Source organism: Meriones unguiculatus, chromosome 7 (assembly GCF_030254825.1).
Source record: "Meriones unguiculatus strain TT.TT164.6M chromosome 7, Bangor_MerUng_6.1, whole genome shotgun sequence".
NCBI classification, from domain to species: domain Eukaryota; kingdom Metazoa; phylum Chordata; class Mammalia; order Rodentia; family Muridae; genus Meriones; species Meriones unguiculatus.
In genome coordinates this window covers 120,575,288-120,589,779 of record NC_083355.1, presented here as the reverse complement: position 1 = coordinate 120,589,779, position 14,492 = coordinate 120,575,288, and the positions used below count along the sequence as shown (strand labels likewise).

The 14,492-nt window shown below is 50.9% G+C and overlaps 1 protein-coding gene across 3 annotated transcripts in view; it reads right to left on the bottom strand.

Annotated features, from left to right (window-relative positions):
- The window catches only part of Cdca7l (cell division cycle associated 7 like), a 31,019-nt gene that overhangs the window by 13,754 nt on the left and 2,773 nt on the right, over positions 1-14,492 (bottom strand). For 2 of the 3 annotated variants that reach the window (XM_060388291.1, XM_060388292.1), the window contains exon 1: positions 12,066-12,086. The exons of the other annotated variant lie outside the window; for it this stretch is intronic. The gene's annotated coding sequence lies outside the window, so the exon portion shown is untranslated. Of the gene's footprint in view, positions 1-12,065; positions 12,087-14,492 lie in introns of those variants that run through there. 3 annotated transcript variants of the gene reach the window in all.

Sequence of the window (14,492 nt, the reverse complement as noted above, 5' to 3'; positions counted from 1 at the left end):
TCCGCACGCCGGGTGGGAGGGGCCTGTCCCGCAGCGTGTGTGTGCGCGGGGCTCCGCACGCTGGGTGGGAGGGGCCTGTCCCGCAGCGTGTGTGTGCACGGGGCTCCGCACGCTGGGTGGGAGGGGCCTGTCCCGCAGCGTGTGCGGGGCTCCGCACGCCGGGTGGGAGGGGCCTGTCCCGCAGCGTGTGCGGGGCTCCGCACGCCGGGTGGGAGGGGCTCGCTCTTGCTGCCAAACTCTGACCGGTACAGAAAGCAGCTCCACAGCTCCGGCCTCTCGGCCATGGTCAAATGGAGCCCCTCAGTCTGGGTCTGACCTCAGAAGTTGCTGAGGGAAAACTCCAGCTCCCCACTAAAGGCAAAGCCCGTCAGAACAGCAGCAGCCCCCCAAATCAGGAAAGCATGGACTACTGCAATCCCCAAAGTACCTGCCAACCAAGAGTTCCAACCTACCACCCAAGTTATCCTTTAAAAAGACCATGAAACAAAGACACACCAAGGCAAGAGTAAATCAAGGCATCCGTGACCAAAATAGCACTGTTAGATGCTTTCACAGATTTCAGAAACACAGCAAGGCACTGTCAATCGTGAGAACACAGAGGGATAAGCAAATTTAATGAGAACAGATGAGCAAAGGAGAGCTAAGAAGGAAATCATTACACCCACCACAGTAAACCAGGGAGCCCCGAAATACTAACAGGAGGATGGGGGGGACCATAATCCAAGCAAGGAGAAAGACAACTGCAACACTGCAGGAATCAGCAAACTTAAAACCATCAACATAAAGAGGCTGAAAGACAGCACAGAAGCTGAGAAATTAAAAACCAAGATGCAAGTATCTCCAAGAAACACAAACCGTTGGACACACACAAACACAAATATTACATATACACACAAGCACACACACCACGCGCACACGCGAGACGCAAATGATGGAAGACTTATTAAATGGAAGAAAGCTGACAGTGATGTAACTATTACTATCTGATAAAGCAGACTTCAAACCACAATCAGAGAAGATAAAGAAAGCCACCACATCATCAAGATGGCTAGACAATGCATCAAGATGTAACAACTGTAAATGTGCAAGTGAGCCCCACACCCGGGCTCTGAGTTTCAGGTAACATGGATGAACAGAAGAGGCCAGACGGGCTCTGACTCGCTGAGGGCCTTCCACAAGCCCCGCCACACACAGCTTATCCAATCCAATCCGAGCATCAACAAAGGGAGCCGCAGCAGAACTGCACGGGAGAGCTGACAGTCTCACAGGTGTCTCTGGACCATCCCCACCGGCAGACCCAGAGCAGACCCTGTCCCGCAGCCCACCACAGAACCTAACAGCGCATCCTAGGCCACGGAGCCAACCTCGTCAAACTCAAACATCGGAAATATGTCACGTACAGACTAAAATAAAACAAAATAATGCGTAGACGCAATAGAGCTGGTTCTTTGAAAGGTGCTTTAAACAGAATTGGTAAAGCTTGTCTTGACTGCCAGCAACAATCTACAATAAGATCAAAGACGAAAAGGGGAAATGACAAGACATTCCAATGAAATTCAGGAGATCATTAGAAACACCATTAAAACATGTTCTAAAAAAACAGGAAATTTAGGAGAAATAGATAAACTCCCAGCTACATGACCGACCATCAAGAGGATACAGAACATTTAGACACACCCTTGCCAAGCAATGAAAATACGGCAGAAAGACTTCAAAGAAAAGCCCAGATTGAGTCTCTGCTGGTCCTGCTGACTTGTTACAGATAACACCAACGCTCACATTTCCACAAAACAGAAGGGGAAGGAACAGGACCAACTCCGGAAGCCAACAGCATCATGATACCAAAACCAGGTAAGAACAGAACAAAGAGACCAACGCCCTGAAGGAACAAAGACAATTCTCAATATGGTATGTGCAAAGCAGATTGAGGAGCTGTGCAACGGGCCTCGCAGGGCAGAGGTAAAGCTACTGGCGTTCTTCACTAGAGACACAGCATCACGCTGCCCTCTAAGTCCTCACCAGAGACCTGCGTGCAGTGGGTGGTAGTTCAGAGACAAAGCAGCTGGCCCACGTGCTGCGCCAGCGGTTCTCACCCTGTGAGCACAACCCCTGCAGGGGCTGCACGTCAGCTCTCCTGCCCACCAGCAGCAAAACTACAGTTCTGAGGCAGCAGTGAAGTAACTTTATGGTTGGGGGTCACCACAACCTGAGCTGTACGAAGAGCACAAGCTATTTCTAGCAAACCCGGCCAGCGTGGCCCAGGCCAGTGCTGCCGACACGTCAGAGGCGTGTGGGAAAGGTGGGTACAGGTCCAGGCACACACGGCAGCCTTCAGGGGCTGCACAGCCATCCTCGGGCCCCAGGACCCAGGTTCCAACCCACACCTGAGAGACCAGGAAGCCCAGCCTTGCTGGATCCTACCCACGGGGCACCATCAGCAAAAGCCTGCTGGGGTTCCGCTTCTCTCCAGGGGCGCCATCCCAACATCCCTCCACAAAGGGCTGCTTCAGAGAAGTGGTTCTCAAACTGTGGGCCAAACGACCCCCTCACAGGTGTCTCCTAAGACCATCAGACTCCTGACACAGCAGCCCAGCCCGGTAGCAACAGTAGCAATGACCGTAACTTTCTGGCTGGGGCTCACGAACAAGAGGAACTGGATTACAGGCTGCGAAGTTAGGAAGGCCGGGACCATTGCCCTAGATCCGTCCATACCACATGGACTCCTGCCAGCCCAAGACTTAACTGAAATTTCATTTACAAGCAGAAACCAACAAGCTATAACGATGCTTCAAAGTGCCAGCTGGCCTAGTCAGGTGTTTACTTCTGAAAATAAGTCATGTAAAGCAGCACTCAACTTCCTTATCAGACAATTAATTGTAACTTTAACTATAGGTTAGTTCTAGTCTCCGGTACCACCTCACCATGGGGAACATACTCATCATCTATTACATTTCTTTTTTTTAATAATGTGCTGGGGGGGGGGATCCCATGTAGCCCAGGCTAGCCTTGACCTCCTGCCTGCACCTCTCCAGTACTGGGACTGCACCCCCCCCAGCTATGTGGCACTGAGGAGTAAACCTGAGCTGTCCGGAGGAGCAATTACCCACAGAGCAGGCTCCTGGCTCGTCCTTGTTAAAGGAAGATAGCAGACCAGCTGTGAACATGTCTCTTAATACCCTCCACCTCTGCCTCTCAAACTCTGGCGCTACAGGTGTGTGCCATCACACACAGCCTCTTCCCCTGTGTGCGGGAATCAAAGTCAGGTCCATGTCACTGTCTGAGCTCTTGTAATGCCAGGTTCATGGGACCCTGAGACCACCAGGAGGCGACGCAATGCAATAGAAAGAGAGCTTTATTACGAGAGCACTCGAACTCAGGACCCAAGTCTCACCGACGCAGCAGCAGAAAAGTAGGACCCCGAGCTCTGAGGGAACAGGATTTTCAGAGGGAAAGTCTGTGAGCAGGGGGTTTCCATGGCAACAAGCAGGGGGCAAAAAGTCTTGGCGTTACAGAATTGGGTGAAGTTTAGCAGGGCGGGGTGACCTTTTCTGAGGCACACAATCACAATGGCTAAGGCATATAATCAATGGCTATTTTTCTAAACCATATCTGAAACATTGGGGAGAATTTTTCCACCCGATTCTCAACCGATTCCCATTGATTATTGCCAGGGAGTTTGTCTCTATTTTCTATGAAGCATTTATTCTGTATTATTTCCTGGAGACTGTTGCTAGGTGAGTTAGCTTTATTCTCTGCCAGGTGTACATTCTGTGATATTTCCTGGTACCTGAATTCAGCTCCCAGTCAAGATGGCTCTTTACTCAGGCTAAGTATACCCAGGCTAACTTAAACTCACTCTGTCCCAGCTCAGACTGCAATAATCCAGGAAGTACACAGTAACTATGTTCTTCCAAAAGGGGTTATGTAGGTGTGACACACACCTTAACCCAGCCCTCAGCAGGCCGGGAGGGGAGGCCATAGAAGACCAGCGGAGGCTGCCCAGCAGATTCCAGGCCAGTCCTGATTAGCTGGTGGACTCTGCCTGCTGGAGCGGGGGGGGCACAGGGGAGACGAGCAGCTAAGAAAACGAAATGAAAACCATGCTGGGGAGAAACAGGCAGGTCGCACCTACACCCAGAGTAAATAACTCAGAACTCAGCAACGAGAAACCAGCCCACACAAAACACAGGCGAGGGGTCTGAGCTGAAAGTTCACCAAGAGCACAGGGGCTGGTAAGTTCGAGAGCAACGTGTCCTCATGAAGGACACGATGGACACTGAGACATACCATGGAGAAGACCATCCCACCCTTCATCAGAGGCTTCCAAACGACCCGACAGGACACAGAATCACCGCGCTCACAGGCTGAGGGGCGGGGTGCAAAAGGGTAGGCTACACTTTGCAAAACAGCCGACAGTTTAACAACCGTTCACCACCAACCCAGTTACACACAGGGAACCCCGTGCGCAACCATGAGACAATGCCCACCAACGAGGCGTGAGCGCCGGACAGTGTTTACAGACGGAACCGCCACTCAGCAGCAGAAAACGACAGGCCTGACACAACGCAAACAGGCCACGCCAAGGTAGGAGACCGCCTCCTGCGTGACTGCACGCACGTGACTCAGAAAACCGGAGAGTGCACACCAGCAACCGCCTCCCCCGGGACAGAGCGAGGGCTCCACACTGCAGCCGGCCCTGCGGAGGGGCGATGAAGACACCGACTGGGTAATTACTCTCCTAGCGACTCAGGTCAAAACTCAGAACTACACACTGAAATGGGAACTGCCCTGAATTAAACCTTAATAAGAAAAAGTACTCAGTGCAGAACACACATCACCCAGAAACGGGTCCTAGTACAGAAAGTTACATGCTGGGGGTGGCGGGGGGAGCAGGGGCACCACAAAGCAACAGGGAAAAAAAGTCCTGCCAATGAACAGTTCAAAGCTGGCTGAAAACAGAGAAGGCTGGTGGAGCTCAGCAGAAACCCACCAAGGAGGAATCTTCAGTGTGATCAACATAACTTCTTTCTTAAAATTGAAAGCACTCGTGCATAATAATTCACAGACTCCGCAGGAAGGGCTCATGGAGGCCTTGCCCCTCTTCCTAATCCCTCTGCCTTGATTAAACCATTGAACTACATTCCTAGCCACCAAGGCCTTTTCCCTTATTTGGCCACTTTCTCCACCTGAGGCTGACTACCAAGGTCCAGTTATCAGTACTGAAGTCCAGCAATCAAAAGCCCCCTCTGGCTCAACTTATTAACATGCCTAATTAAAATTAAACACCGCATCCTAACACGGGTTTCCCCCTGTACCTTTATAAACGGCCATTTTCCTATGGGCCACGTCTGTTCTCCAGATCCACAGGCAGTCCTTTGTCCTACTCTTGAACAAATATCCCTACCCCTCCCCTTCTCCCTTGTCCTCTATCTCCTGTCTTTGTCACTTATTTTCTTCCTGGAGGCAAATAAATCTCCATTAGGCTGAGAACTTGGTCCTGGGGGTCCTGAGCCACAAGGATCCTTACAGCTTGGTCATGGGATTGTGACAAGCTAGCCACCACTATTCAGAAGAGTAGGAGAGCAAACAGACTGTTTCCCTGAAGAACTTGGGTCGTACAAGTCCAAAGCATTCAGAGAAAAACAAAGTGTAACTTATTCAAAGGAAGAAATGAGCTAGCTGAAACTGTCCCCAAAGGCAATCCACACACTCAGCTTCCCTGAAAGCAACAACAACAACAACAAAAAAACAAGTACAAAAAACTAAGGGAACTAAGCGGTGTTGCTGAGCAATTTACCCCAGACAAAATACTCTATCCTGCAGGGGAGGTCAGAAAACTGAGGAAGTAAACAACCCAGAAGCTTCAGGAAGTTCCTGAAACTGACAGGATTCACTTGGCCCCTCTCACATCAGCAGTGAGGACTGGTAAGAGATAGTCTTAAGACCAGATTCACCTGGAAAAGCTCAGACCCAGCAGGCAGCCTGAGAGGCAGAAACCCAAGCTCTTGAAAGGACCCACTGCCACCCAAGGAGGGGCAGGTTGTGTAGCAGGCTTTCCTGGGCTGCTGTGAGGTTCTGTTGATGCAGCTGTCTTTTTTGATAATTTTTTTGGTTCTGTAAGTTCCCTCTCACCCACATTTTTAAAGTTAACCCAGCAAACTCATTGATTGGTTAACTTTGGTGGCATCCGTATTTTAGTGTATCACTGATTCTCTATGGGGTAAGTACATGTTCACATCTCTGACAAATAAAACAGTTTAAAAGTCTGGGTTAATGAAAGATACAGATACACAAACACAAGAAGCTCAATGGACTCCACACAGAATTCACCCGCACTCGCTTTGTTTCGCTGCAGGACGGGAATCTGAGCCCAGGACACCTTACCTGCTGGGCTCATGCTCCGCTGCTGAGCTGCCCAGCCTCAACCAGGAGGAATGGAGAAACACTGAGACATCGTAACTGCGGAATGCTAGTGATAAGGGAACTTAACAACAGCTACCTGTCAGACACAGGCTGTGTCCAGACCTCAGAAACCTCGTGCAGGAGGAGCACAAGGATCTGTGCACAGCACACTGTGAGCAAACCCTGCTGAACAAACGATGCCACATCTGGGGAAACCGTCCTTCAAAACTCAACGGGAACTAAGATCTCTTTTCAGGTGACAAATCTTAACTAGTTCACTAGCATCCAGAACTAGCTGAAGATTCCTTCAGAGTGAAATGAAAGTGACAATGACTCAGAGCCATGCAAAACCACACAACACTCAAGGAAAGATAGAAGCAAATGCAGGTATTATTGTAATCTGGCTGTAACTCCTTTTATTAACTATAAAATCAGAAAACTTACACATCTACTATAAAGAGGTCATTTATAACATCAGTAACAGGCTAAAGAAGGGAAATTCTCTGGGCAATTTTATTAATGATGTTAAGTTGCTATTAAACTATTGCAATCTAGGACGTTATCTGCAGTGGTCAGGGCCACAGAAAGCATCTGTAGACAGCACTGAAGATGAAGTGAGTCAAGACGGCCACTACAAAGAAATCAACACAGAGAAAGGCTGTAAGGAGCCAGGAGTGTTCACGCACACCGACAATCCAGCACTCAAGAGGCTGTGCAGGGTCAGCCTGGGCTACATGGTGAGAACCCCACCCCAAGAAAAGAAACGAGCAGTAAGACACACAGAAAGCGTAAGTGAAAGAGGTGTAGGGCCTGGCAGCAAGTCTATAATCTCAGCTGCTCCAGCCCCTAGCAGGGAGACCTCAAATCCAAGCACTCCCTGCACAATCCTGGAAGTCTGAGGCAGCCAGGGCTCCCTAACAAGACTCTCAAAATAAAAATACTGGCAATACAGTTCAGTAATACAACACTTGGCTAGTATGCTTCCGAGCCTGGGTGTAAGCACCAGCCCTGAAAAATGCTTTTTGTTTTGTTTTTAGTGTAATGATACAACTAAATGCTAATTAGGAGCGACATCAGATCTAAAGACACAAACATGTTGAAATAAAAGACAGAAAAGGTTACTAAGTGCAAAGGAGAGCAGAGTGGCTACAATCAGACAAAACGGATACAATACACGAAGCGAAGAAGTTAACTCAGCCAGACAGCTTTCAGTATGTGCTCCAAAACCAAAGCTCCAAAACTACCAAGTGCTACAGAGAGAAACAGCTCCACACTAAGACACAGATGCTAACTCCAACACGTTCACTTTCAGCAAGGACAGAATAGTAAACAGCCCAGGAAAAAGAGAGATGAAACAATAAACCAAACAAAAGACAGAGACACTGCACAGAGCACATACTTTTCTCAAGTGTACACATGAAATTACCCATTATCCAGACCAGGCCACATGCTAGACTAGACAGTTTAATAAGCATGGTACATTCTCAATAACGAACATCATACAAACTATCTGTTCTGATCAGTAGAATTAAAGCTGGCCTCAGAAGCAGCAGCAACGCAGGCCAGTTCACAGTATATGGAAATCAAGCATTCTCCCAGCAGCCAATGAGGCAGAGAAAACATAAGAAAAATGAAAAAACAAACAACCAACCAAGCTGAACATCCCAGCTCAAAAATCTAAAACTAAAATGATTCAAATCTGAACTTTGTCGAGTGACCCTTGGTGTCACAAATGGAAAATTACATGACAGTTCTATGAACAAACAAAGTTATTTATGTAGAAGGTTACATTCAGCTGTACGCAGGCGCAAACCCTTTAGTTCGTGTTCTGACTCCAGTTCCACGCCCACATACCTTCTATGTCTGAGCAGGTAAACACTCAGTGAAATAAACGTGGCCTCAAGCATTTTCTGTAAGCAACACTCAGCCTATGCCCTGAAGCAACACACCCAGGCGTGAGCAAATGCCGTGCACCCAGGACAGACACAGCTGTGAACGAGTGAGTTAAAGAAGATCATTAACTTCACACATTAAGGAACCAGAAAAGCACACAGCAAAGTATACCCAAAGCCAACAGAAGGAAGTACTAAAGCTTACAGCCGTGACAAAACAGGAGATAAAATCACAACAGAGAATAAGTGATAAAACAATGTTGTTTTTTCAAAATACTAATAAAATTAGCAGGCCTTCCGGTGCACTGACCTGAAAACAGAGCGAAACCTCCAAGCGCTAAAATCCGAAAATAAAAGTACAGAGATTATTAAGCTTACAGAGGTTTTACCAACAAAGAATTTAGGAGGCCTACAGATGGCTGCATGCCAAAACCTTGGCCCACACAGATGAAATGACTCCATTTCTGATAACACACAGCCTACCAGGACTGAATCATAAGGAAACGAGATTTGAACAGACCTATAGCTAGAAAGGATTTGAATCAGTGATCAAAACTGTCCCCAGAAGTAGTGTCAGAAACCAACATTTCAGCAGTGAACTCTGTAAAACTCTTAATAACCAATGCCAGCTTTCCAAGTCTCCTAAAGAGACAGACGGAAGAGGAAAGACCATCCTTAACTCCTCCTGATACCCAAGCCTGACGGACTGCTCAAGGGTCCCCAGCAACACCCTCAGGATGCTAACGACTTCACACACGCCAGCACACACCATCAGCAACGCAGCAAAAAGATGTGCACACGGCCAAGCGAACTGTGTCCCAACAATGCAAACTGGCTTAACACAGGAAACTCCAGTGCATCACACTGAACTTCAGAGGGAGAGACCACCACACAGCTCATACAAAAAAGGCGCCAGAGGAGAAGCCACTGCCCTTTCCCGAGAAAAACAGCCAACTATAACAGAGGGGAACGGTATGGGTATGGATGCATTAAACCCACATTACACTCAACGCTGAGTTAAAAGCTGACAAGAAGATCAGGAATACGCTAAGCATGTCTGCTTTGAAAACTCATGAGCAACTAGGCAAGAAAACCAGGCAAATAAAGACACCCGGACTGGAGACACGGAGTAAAACACATGTGTTAGGACAGAACATGCCTGTGGTGTGGAGGGGCTGGGGCAGTCAGACGAGCAGGCAGCACTAGGCAATTACCTCGGCATCTCTCCAGGACACTGTCCAGGAGTCATTGGCATTGCAGCCTTTCTGCCACTAACAATCCATACAGTGGCAAGGAAATCGCAAAAAACTCCATTTAACCAAGACATAAAAAGTAGACTTCAGCAAGGAGCTGCAAGTCTTACATACACCTCAGGTCCAAACATATGTGAAGACCTGAGGAAATTCGGAAAGCACCTCCCCATCGGTGGATAACACGCACACACGCACATACACACGCACATGCACACGCGCAAACGCACACACATGCACACACACCATCCTCAGGCAGCTGTCCGGCCACCCACAGGCTTCACCCGACCCCATGGGAGCGCAGCAGCAGTCCCGGCACAGACAGAACAGTCCGGCCGCAGTCACTCGGAGTCCGCAGGACGGCTAACTCTCAGCGACACAGGCCTGGAAGATGCCTCCTGACTCCAGCCACACTGCAGAGGCCCCGCTGAGCACCACAGAGGCCCCACCACGCCAAGGAGTAGTGGCAGCAACACTCAGAAAAGACACGCCGACCAGCATGAAGGACGCTCCACACAAGACACAATAAAGACTCTAAAACCACCTACAAAAGGTAGATTTAAGGGAAAAACTAAATGTGAGCACCACCTCTGTCTGAGGCTCTGAGAAGACACCAGGGGCACATGACGCAGTGACCTCAACCACACCACAATGAACCGTTCTCACCTGCTGTTTGGTGCTGAGGACTGAACCCACGGCCTTCAGCATGGCAGACCTCTCCAAGTGACCTACACGGAAACTGAAAATGACTAAGCTTTTCCTTTCATAGGACACTGCCTGCACAGTGCAAAGCCTGCCGAGAGAGCACATCATGTTACACGCCTCGTAGCATCCAGAAGCAGAACTCAGTGACCACAGGCAAAGGGCTGAATGACATTCCCAGGGAGACCCCAGCAGGAGCATGGAAGGTGCCTCTAATCCCGGCATTCAGGAGGCAGAGGCGGGCAGTCTACAGCTGAGGCCAGGAGAGGGGAAGAGAGAGAGAGAGAGAGAGCGCACCTGCCTCACAAAACCAAACAACCAAACAAAGAATGAAACTCTGACCCATGCTAACACGTGAAGGAACACACCAAACATCACACCAAGCGAAGAGCTCCAGTCACAACAGGGAAACACGGAGCGGTCCCGCCGTGCTGTGCTCAAAGAGGAGTCAAATACCCAGAGCCGTCGGGACAGGGTCTTGGGGCCGGAGGAAGGGCAGAGGGAGCAGAGCTCTTCAGCTTAGAACGCCACAGAGCTCAGGAGAGCCCACATGTTTAAAAGATGTAAGTGTTCTTAACTGTGTGCCAAACAATGGCCACACGGGCTGGGGCGGAGGCTCAGTCCGGGCAGCCTGGGCCAGGCACCCACACAAAGAGCCAGGCGTGGCAGTGACGACTGTAACCCCCGTGCTGGGGAGGCAGAGGCAGGAGGCTGCCAGTCTAGACGCGGCGAGCTTGGTGAGGCAGTCTCAACAAACAGGGCAGAGTGACTGCGCACACCTGCCGTCAGCTTTCAGCCTCTATGCCCAAGCACACAGGCACGCACACTCACCACGCAAGTGAGACACAGACACACACACACACACACACACACACGTGTGGCCCTGGTGCACACTTGCAAGCTGCAGCACTTGAGCAGCCGAGTGTTCAAAGCCAGCCTGGACTACGCTCTTGAAACAACAGGTGGAAGTAGCCCATTTTAGCTCTGTGGACCATTGCTATGAGGAACCCGCAGCCCAGTTAGTGAAGAGGAAGTCGTGTCGGGGAGTTCCCAGGTGTCCGCACAGGCTCTGCAGGGCTGACAGCGCAGCCCGAGCCAGTGCGCGGGAATCCTGGCCGATGTCGGTGGGTCCTGGGAAGCAAGCTTGGGTCGGCGGCCAGGGATGGCAGCAGACAGGAAGTGGGAAGCAGTTCCACTGACTCTCGAGGGTGGATGAGCACCCTCCAGGGCTGCCCTGATTTCACTGAGTCGCTACTGGCACTGAAACACAACAAATGACTCGTTTCTGGGGGACACTGCCACAGCTTAGCAGGGCTTAAGAACCCCAGCCCACTCAGTACTCCACTATCAGCACGTTAGTCAAAGGAGAAACAAGTGCCCAGCTCTCACAGGTCACCCTAGGTCACCGACAGCCACAAAGGGAATCCACGGCCTGTCACTGCAAAACATCAGGGCATCAAACACGCACACTCAGAGGCCGACTATAAAAACGCTTCCTCATTCGTGTTGCACATTCATCGCCAGCCAGCCAACGGCTCTGTCCCAGGCCCCTCTCATACCGGGTCACCTGACAAAGCCCACAGCCTGGAACATCAGCAGGGCCAGGACACAGGAAGGCTTTAAAGAACCCCACCCAGACGGACACAATGCCCCTCCTCATGGTTCACTGTCCCAGAAAGCCAGCATCCCAGAATCCTGTCTGCCCAGAAGGAAAAAGCCCAGCACTGGAGTCGAGCCTCGCGACTTCCACGCCGGCCACGAAGGGCAGGCATGCTGGACTGGAAGCACCACCCTTACGTGGGCGACCACGAGCACTCACCGCCAGCACCTGTTTACTGCGCATCTGCCGTGTGCCAGGCGCTGAGCTGAGAGCAGTCAAGAAGCGGTCATGCGGCAACGGAGGATTCTGAGCCCGTGGGAGACAATGCCAAGAAAACGAGTCCTGCGACCCGGTTTCTTCAAAGCACAGACTTGCCCCGGACTGTGTGTTCACGCGCACAGGAGTGTGTTGACTTCCGCTGTTCTCCTGCACATGCCTGCGTGCGCCGTCCCTGTGACTGAACATCTTACTCATGACTCTTCTTAACCCTCCCAGTGTAAACTGCCCGATGCAGGTGTCTTGTCCGCCTCCTTTCTAGGCCCTGCTCTCCCAGGTTCGCATGAGTGTCAGGCCACAGGCCATCTTCAGACATGTTAAAGCGTCAGGACGTGGAATCCCAGCAAGGGTGCCGTCCAGCGACAGGGACCAGGAAGCCGCCTCTACGCAAAGAGCTGGTCCCGAATCCACTGCTGTCTACACACTTGCCGGATGCAGTCTACCCGCTGGGGGAGGGGACTGTCCCACGCTCACTCAAGCAGTTCAAGCAGTGACAAGGGCCAGGTCTTTAAACTGCAGGGGTGCAGAAAGCCATTCCAGAGGGACGGCATGACAAGCTTACACCCTAAGAACAATGCCACTACACAAAATGAGCCTTGGAGTACTCTTGACTCCACTAGGCTCTTGTCACTGTGCCTGAATGAACGGCACACTCGCCAAAATGCTAACAACCCCTTAGTTCAAGGAAAGGTCACTAGGGCACAGGCACTCCCTGGCCAAGAGCCTGCAGTGTGGGGAACGGACGGCAGCTTTCTTCAGCCACATGATGTGGGTTGTGGGCTCACCAGTCACTACCCTGGAAACAACTTTGGGGCCTCATCGTAGAGGCTCGGGGTCTCCAGCAGGGGCGGACCCTGCTTCGAAGTTTCGGTAAGAAGCCCAGCAAGCAAGGTGCTCTGCCTCCTCTGGAGGAAGGCACCCAGCCGCAGGGCGGGGCAAACAGCTGGAGGGCTCTGAGGGTGTCTGGGGAAACCATTCCTGGAGGAAACTGACAGTCAGCAGGGAACGCAGCTCCAGGCAGCCCAGCTGCCCAACCGGGCCTCGGGGGTTCTAGGACTGTTTCTTAAAGGTTAACGAAGCAACTCACAAACCAAAGTGAATACTGTTCTCTGTTCTCTACACACCTCGGGGCAGCGGCACAGACGGCAAACACACAGAAGTACCTGACTTTCAACCGCTTAGAAACCGGTCTGGACGGAGCAAACTTTTACATCTGTCATCTAGACGTTCACACTCCAAGGCAAATGCGTTCATAGGAAAGCCATACGGAAGACTACTGCTGACAAAGCAACCTCTGGATCACCCAGCAGAGCCTGGCAGCCACCCACGCACTGTGGCCCACCTGCAAATGTGTGTGCTGGGTGAGGGGCCGCAGAGTTCAGGGCCCTCACTGACACTGCACTACATACGCCATACAGAAACGACGGGAAATTGTTCCCCAGAAAAGCTATGTGGACCGTGTATGCCCACACGACTGCTCCACACGGGATAATCCAGTGAGACCTCCTGAACCCCATACACACTCCCCAAAAATCAGAGGTGCTCACGCCCACGAGAGCTCACACCTGTCAGATCTGACACCACCAAGCCGCCCTGGTTGAGGAGTGATATTGTTAGGACATTCCTCGGACCCATGTCTCATTTGCTATCCTTGACCCGGGTGACACCACGGCATAAACAAAGACTTGAAGCCTCCTGTCTGCACCATCATCCTGACTCCAACAGCAAGTGCCAGACAGTGGCTCTGCAGAGAGTCTCGCCAATGGGATCCTGTCAGGGGCCGGGGGCAAAGCAGCGGCCTTTCTTATCTGTAGAAAGAGATAAAGCGGGCTGGTGGTGCACGCCTGGGATCCCAGCACTCTGGAGACAGAGGCAGGAGGATCTCTGAGTTCGAGGCCAGCCTGGTCTACAAAAGGAGTCCAGGACAGCCAAGGCTACACAGAGAAACCCTGTCTCAATAAAACAAAAACAAAGAAAGAGAAAGAGGAAGGGAGAGAGACCACACACAACCTACCACCTGCTGACTTTAGGGACCTAGCAAGAAATGACTCAGAAAACAAGTGATAGTTTCCAGCTCTGGAGGGAAGAAAGACCTCCTGGTGGCCAGGAAGGGCTTCTCTGGGCTGCGGGCAGGAACTAGGAAGAGGTCCACCGGCCTCTGGAATGAAGAAGGTGGGAAATCAGTGTTCTGGTCTCCATCTTCCAATGTAGCAACACCTGGGACATAACCACGTGCTAAATGGTCTGACGACTGTGGAAAAGCATGAGGACAAATCAGTTGTTTATTTCTGCCACGACACAAGTCTGAGGTGAGATGCGATGGCTTTCTCACTTTCTCAAGCTGGCATTTACTACCAGGGAGGACACTCT